This window comes from Lepisma saccharinum, chromosome 3 (genome assembly GCF_977018435.1).
Source record: "Lepisma saccharinum chromosome 3, izLepSacc3.1, whole genome shotgun sequence".
NCBI classification, from domain to species: domain Eukaryota; kingdom Metazoa; phylum Arthropoda; class Insecta; order Zygentoma; family Lepismatidae; genus Lepisma; species Lepisma saccharinum.
In genome coordinates this window covers 117,697,200-117,705,471 of record NC_139231.1, presented here as the reverse complement: position 1 = coordinate 117,705,471, position 8,272 = coordinate 117,697,200, and positions in this window count along the sequence as shown.

The following is an 8,272-nucleotide window of genomic DNA, read 5'->3' as shown; positions in this document are numbered from 1 at the left end:
GAAAAATCACAGGAAGTCAGAAATATATACAAATTTTGTAACATAATACTTATAGATCATGCAGACGGCTGTAAAAACAATTGCTATATACCTTTTCGGTGGCTCAGACGGTAACGCGTCTGACTACCAAGCTAAAGGTCCCGGGTTCGATCCACGGCCGGTTCAAATCCGGGAACTTTTCTAATGTTGGAAGCGGCCCCGGCGCCCACCCAGTGTCGAATAACATGGGTACCTGGGGGAAAGCCTGGGGGGTAAAGGCGGTCAGGGGCGTGATGCTGATCACATCACCCTCACTCATGACCGGATCAAGAAAGTGTGGGGCGTTACCCCCACACCCCCTATACACCTTCATGGCGTGGTGCTAAGCACAGGGGAATACTTTACCTTTACCTTTTTTTCCTTAATTGAAATGTGGTTTATTTTTCATTATACAGGAGATCAACCACCCTGGGAGTCGAACCCAGGATCTTGTGTGGTAGCCAGACTCTCTTTTAGAATGCAAATATGTTGGATATTTGGTCGATCCTGATCCATTGTTTCCAGAGGAAGACCATCTGGCAGCTTCTCATTCGACATTTTACTCGCGATGTAGGAAAACGAGATCACAAACACTTCGTGATGCTATCTTCTCGCGTTTACAGAAGTTTACCACCGCTCGGACAACAAATCCTACTTCAAACTGACAGATATCAACTGTCCACCAAATCAACAGATGAACCGACCGCTTCGATGTTTCTCCGAATTTTCAGAAAGTGGCCTTTCCCTCCTTGCAGGGCAGGTCATTAGCAGGAGGGTTGAGTGCATGTGAGAAGAACCGCTATGTCATTAATTCCCACGCAGAAAAAGGGACAAGCAATAGAATTCTGTTCTTGGAATTTGAAACGCATGGGGATATCTTTTCTGAACCATAAAATAAATAACGGCACAGGAAGTTCTAGCCACCCGTAGCTAAATCTTCCCGTTTGTGTCGTCCTTTCGGCGCCCATGGAGCCAGATGGAGAGAAAGTGAGGGTTTTGGGGGATCCTGGATCTGGTGTGCAGCAGGGAGGAAAGTGCATTTTCAACAGGTCTCAGACTTCCCTGACCGGGGTGGACCACAAAACCAGTAACTGCATCCCCTCCCAATACATCTGCTTGTATTCAACAAGCAAGAAACAAGGAAATAAGAAAGAAATGCCTTGCTTGGGTTCGTGCTACAGAAAATTGAAGAAGTTTTCAAAGTGCAAGCAAAATTTACTGAAGAATTATTTTGCAATATTTGTCATCAAAGTAAAACTTCCAGCAAATACACAACAGTTTCCCGGGACCACGTGGATGTTTGCCGGGGCCAGTGCTCCCGCATGTCCCCCTAACAACGTTCCTGGATATAAATATCTGTATCATATATAGTATGGAGCATGTAAGGGATGATTTCAGCATCAGAGATGTTTTAAAATATATAGAAAATTGTAGCATTTGTATGACATTTATAATATTTTTATAACTTATTGACCCTCCCCTCTCCCCCATTTTTTACCTTCATTTAATACTGTTATTTTTTTTTTAAAAAATGGACTTTGTTTACAAAGGCCGCCCCCCCCCCCCTTGATATGAATTATAGCTACGGACCTTATCCTATAGTTCAATCGCAGGCCACAGGATGGTATGGTGGTCTCCTTTCACTTAGGGACCTGTGATATCAGTCATATATCGAGGGGGACTACTTTCACTATTCCCAGCTCAAATTGGATATTTTTTTTTCTGTGACAGCCATGTGGGCTCCAGACGATCTTATTCACGATTGCTACGATTTTTTGATTATGAAATTCCCTGACATTTCCAGGTTTTCCAGTCCAAAAATGAATTTTTTCCAGACATGTTTATCAACATGATTTTTAATTTTGAACCTTGTGTTTTTCAATTAAATATATAATCCGTTAATTATTGTGAATATTAACTTTCACAACTTTCTTTTTAGCAAATTTCATTCTACACACACACAAGAACACGTGAAAATTCGAAGAGTAAAATGTAAAATTACAATCGACATCAAGTGTATTGGGTGCTACAATCATGTGAATCTAGTCTTCAGGCTAAGTCTCCAGAATGGGCCTGTTCATTGCCAAACTTTTCCGCTAGAGGCACCACCCCTGTTGTCCCCCTGAAGAATTTCGTTCGTCATTTGGTTGCCCTAAGCTTTACATTGAAGCACGATGGGATGGCTATTCAAACGTTATTTTCAACAAAGGTAAGAACTTATTGTGTAAATCGATAACAAAAATGTGTTTAGCAAACCTCTAACATTATATAGCAGGTCATAAATTACCGAAAATTACATTCTCCTGAACCTAAGAATTAATATATTAAAGCGCAATGCAAGGTAGCTCAGATGGGCTAAATATAGTGTGTTTATGCACAAAGAAAATTAAACTTGAAGTAATTTTGGTCGTACATAGCTGCCATGGGTCTATAAAAATTAGATTTTTACACTACGCTTTTACGTTTCCCCCCAAAATTATAAAGGAAAAATGTATTTCGTGAGTAAGCGCATATTTATTATTATACAGTATGCCCAATCCGATAACTTAAAAATTACATATGTTTTCTTTCTATTAATCAGACATTTTTCCCTCGTATTTTCGTTCTTTTTGTTTTGGGTTACAACAATTTTTAAGTGTAGATTAGGCACACACAGGATATGTATTACGCATAAATTTTCAGCGAAAAATGCAGGGTCTCTGGCATACCGTGCCATTGCTCTAACCACTGAGCTACCGAGCCGGCCTGGCCTTGCCTGATTTTTCGCTTTCGGTTTTACCTGCGTGGAATAGTCTCTGCCAGTGCTACCGCAATGGGATCTGCTGCCTTTGAAACACCGTAGACTTCGACGTTGCCTGGTTCCTCCTAGCGAGAGATGTTAATTATTGTAGATTAGTCACACACAGGAGATGTACGACAGAAATTTTCAGCGAAAAATGCAGGGTCTCTGGCATACCGTGCCATTACTCTAACCACTGAGCTACCGAGCCAGCCTGGCCTTGCCTGATTTTTCGCTATCGCTGTTTTACCTGCGTGGAATCATCCCATTGCGGTAGCACTGGCAGAAACGATATGATGAAATTGATGAATGGACACTCACAAACACCAATGCCCGGCCTGGGATTCGAACCCGGAATGTCTGGCGCATTAGTGACTTTGAACACCAAGTATCACACATGTACAAGTTTATTAATAACTTGACAGTAAATGTGTTTGTAACCTTTATTGTACTCAAAAATATGAGCTTGTACAAATTGATTCTCACCTAATTCATCACAAATAACCAAAACCTTATCAATAGCTATATGAACAATAGATTTACAAAAGGTTTTTATGCCAATATCAAAGGTACTACAAGTTATTCTAATTATCACATCAATTAATGAATTTTGTTTTGTTCTCATCTTTAAAATAAAGGTTGTTCTTATGGTAATTCAAACATCTACACCTTCGTATTACATAAACTAATACCAAACGAACCTTAGAGACAGGAAAATCAAGTTGAAAAATGGCATGTTGTTATAATTCTATTGTTCTAATACAATTGCAAAAGAAAGTTATAAAATCAGAATCCAAATAGTCAACACAGGTTATGCACTGGTATAATTACAGTATAAATGTGAACAGACACTGAAAGGTGGACGGAGAAGTATTATATAATTTAATGTACCTGCATAAACACTGGTAAAATTCGTGGAAAAATTCATTATTGATAATTCACTGGTGCTTCAATGTTGATTTTATAGTACTTTGAAACAAAACTAATTAACTTACACGTGTGCAAAATATTTTATCAATAACATATGAAAGAAAAATTACAAGGGTCTCTTACACTAATTTGTACTTATCATTATAATAGTCTCACCTAATGTGTAACAATTTATTTTGTAATATCAATATTGTACCAAGCAATAGTATGATCCGATTGTAATAAGATTTCATAAACATGCATACCATTTCAAAGGTACCAAATTTCTTGAATCAACTGGAGAATTATTATCTGATAATACAAAGACTCTATTAATTATTCTCCAAGTGGAAGAATTTATTGCATAGATTCCATGATGAAAAATTATGATTTTATGCATCAAGGAACCATGCTCTCCTTAAAAGTTTGTATTTTAGAAAGTGGTTTATATTCTTCAAGCGACACTTCATTCTAGTTTCCCGAAATTTTGAAGCTTACACTACCAATATACACACAACTTTATATCAGTGACAAGCCATATAAATTTACCATTCTCATATTTGAAAAATTTCCAGAAAGTTCTCTTGAAGTATCCAAATATTTTACAGACATCCAAACACTCCCACCCCCAAGTGCTAAAAAATGTGCAGCCAGTAGAAAATTTCCCCTCACTCCCTCTTTTAAATAGCACTGAGTGTAAGCTAGAACATGTTCTGGGGAATTAGACTGGAACAAAAACTCACTAGAAGAATAAAAACCACTTTAAAAATAAGATTTATCTCTTTAATAATTTATTCAAGTAACTCTGTGTTCTTCATGCCACAACAGCAGATGTCTTTACAGGGACGTATCTGCGAAAAAGAATCAGGCAGTGAATCTGCCTCCAGAACTGTCACATCTTGCCGAAATGCACCATTTTACCACATGTGCATTCCCAACTCCACCTACTTGCTGAAAATATAATGCACAGAAGTCTGTGCAACATGCAAGTACCACTTTTATGATAGAGACTGCAGTAGGTTATATCAGAATTCAAGAAAGACAGCTGAATGTACATTGTGTCCGGGAAGTCCTCTTACCACTACATTATCTCTACAGACGATGTTTTCAATTAATAAAATGGAATTAAATTACTTCATGTGGCAATGCAGTACATGATGTAATTGTCCAAGCACAATTGGTAATAATACTTCATGGGATGAGTCATGCATTCACATGGACTCACCCTTGATTAAGCATCACTTAGCGTGCAGATTGAAATGACAGAAAGTAGTTGATTTTCTGTTGGGGTAAGGTTGCAATTATCATCAGTATAGCCGAATTAAACCATTCCCAAAACACATCTTGCACTTGGTACTTGTTGGTCTTGTTTGTGAATCCACTGACTCATGATCTAGTTTGCATTAACAGAAAAAATGGCAATCAAGCCTACACTCACAGACTCTTCCCAAGAAAAATTACAAAGAAAATCATGCTTGGACAACTACAGCATGTCCAGATTGCCACATGAAGTAATTTAATTTTATTACTTCAAAACATCTGTTGAAATAATGCAGGGTATGGACACTTCCTGAGACATATTGTATAGAAACAATGACGCTGTGAATGCTCCTCGTCTGGCAATTGCACACGGCATTTTGGATTCACTTCCGCCGGCAATGCAACATGGTGCAAGTGATGTCACACTCGATGGCAGAACAGCACAGAGTTACAGCAAAGAGCATAGACCTGATTCATGGTAATGGGATAAACTCACAACAACAAGAAGAGTAATCACAAAATATACATTTTAAGCAATTCAGTTTCAATTAAGAATTATGTTAAGATGTAAAAAGTTATATTATAAGGGTAATGTACCAGCACAAGTAATAATATCAACCTCAAGAGTAAATAGAATTTAACATAATGAAATACAAACCTTCTTATGAGTATTTAATTGCAAATACAAATGGTAATATGTATTAAATAATTATTAATCAAAATTCTTGAATTCAAAAAAAATTCTATTTGGATTTGAACATTAGAAATCTATCAATTGTACATGTGAATTATCTAAACCTTATACTCTTTTGCCAGTACCTACATAAAACTGCAGGCATCATATTCCTATACAATAAGTGCAGCATATTGTAATAAAAACAATATAATCACCCATTATAAAATGTCAACTGTCTATGTACAATAAATGCTATTGCATTTCAACATTTTTTTAAAATAATTTTTGAACCTACAGTTAGTTTCTAATTTTCTACTCTACTAATCAATCCCTAGATACTACAGTGTGTCCGAAAAGTCACGCAACCCGGTGTTTACGACCGTATAACGGAATAGCGAAACAAAATGAGAAGAAACGCTTTCTGCCAAGAGAATGCCCTGTATATTGGGAAAATTTAGAGAGACAAACATATGTAAGAACTTGCATGTTTTAATAACAAATAAGCAAAGTGTTGCCAAAGGTGGAAAAAAAATATTTGCAAATCGTGTATATTGATGCACAGAACTCACTGAGGTAAATTATTGCAACATTTCACAATACCAACGAACAATTTGGATGGCCATCTAATGAATTTGACAGAAAAAGAACTTTGACGAAGTTTCAAAAACATTGCAGAAGGGAATAAATGGGCTGTTCCAAAAATATTACGAGAGACACTGGCAACACTGTTGGTGTCACGTGTCACTAACAGACGTGTTTCACCTCAGGCTATCACACTAAGGCACTTTTAACGACAAAGGAGAAAGTTGGTTATTCTCGAACATATGCAATAAATTACATACACCTTGCAACCCTGAAATGTGGTTTCAATTGGATAGGTATGTCAATAGCCAAAATTCCAGGCATTGGTCGACAGAAAACCCACATCAGTTGCATGAACTACCCTTGCACTCTCCGAAAATCGGTGTATGGTGTGGAATATCGCGACGTCGTATTGTGGGACCGTTATTCTTTGAGACAACAGTGGATACCGCTGTGTACGGGGATCTCATAATGCAATTCGTTGCTCTCCTGGAAGAAGACGAACGTGATGTTTGGCTACAAGATGGAGCAACTTGCCATACATCTAATGAATCTCTTCGTATGCTGAGAGAATTTTTTGGTGATCGTCTAATATCCAAGGATTTGTGGCCCAGTCGCTTGCCCGATTTAACATCTGGAGATTTTTTTTTCTGTGGGGTTACTTAAAGGGGAAAGTATACCAAACGGGACCCAGAACATTGGAGGAGCTGAAACGAAACATTACACAGGAAATTAATAATATCGGTGCTGCAACCCTCAGAAAGGTATCTGAGAACATGATCAAGCGAACTAACTTATGTATCCAAGAAAATGGTGGACACTTCAAACATTTGCTTTAATTTGTAGTGATACCCACATTTCAGGGTTGCAAGGTGTATGTAATTTATTGCATATGTTCGAGAATAACCAACTTTCTCCTTTGTCGTTAAAAGTGCCTTAGTGTGATAGCCTGAGGTGAAACACGTCTGTTAGTGACACGTGACACCAACAGTGTTAACAGTGTCCCTCGTAATATTGTGAAAACATCGATTTTTGGAACAGCCCATTTATTCCCTTCTGCAATGTTTTTGAAACTTCGTCAAAGTTCTTTTTCTGTCAAATTCATTAGATGGCCATCCAAATTGTTCGTTGGTATTGTGAAATGTTGCAATAATTTACCTCAGTGAGTTCTGTGCATCAATATACACGATTTGCAAATATTTTTTTTCCACCTTTGGCAACACTTTGCTTATTTGTTATTAAAACATGCATGTTCTTACATATGTTTGTCTCTCTAAATTTTCCCAATATACAGGGCATTCTCTTGGCGGAAAGCGTTTCTTCTCATTCCGTTTCGCTATTCCGTTATACGGTCGTAAACACCGGGTTGCGTGACTTTTCGGACACTCTGTATAATTGTTTTTACAAATGCACAGCAACAAAGGAAGGAAACGTGCTTTAGTACAGATAATGCTAAGATGCATATGTGGAATTTCAGAAATAAAAGGCTTGTGTAACCGGAAAATAAACATATATCCTTTCATCAATCCCACTTCATTCATTATGCAATAATAAAACATGACTTATCTGAAATGAAATAGGCACTATTATAAACACCAGTAATTTGCTTACACTGACAGCTACCAAGAAAACAATAAAATTAAATAAACACAAATACATATAATTTTGGCAAATATCTTATTGCATTAACATGGTCTGAAAAATGCACTGTAATCTTACTAGTGGATTTATTATTGTTTTGGCACAAGAAATTCGATTGTTCCAGCTGTGAAAGTACATTCATTCAATGCTATGTGAAGCAATAAATTAAAGTTATCAATTACATTTATGGCAGACTTTGCATTACATTATACACTGAAACCTTGTATTTTAAAAGTTTAAAATAGATACTGAAATAGCAATCAAGGAAGTGACAACTCACACATAGCAGGATTAATTGTGGAAAATATTCACATACAAACATTATGGTATTTATAGATAACAAGTGGCAATAAACATGTATTGGTGAATAGATACTTTCTGTATATATTTTATCCTTGGCATACATT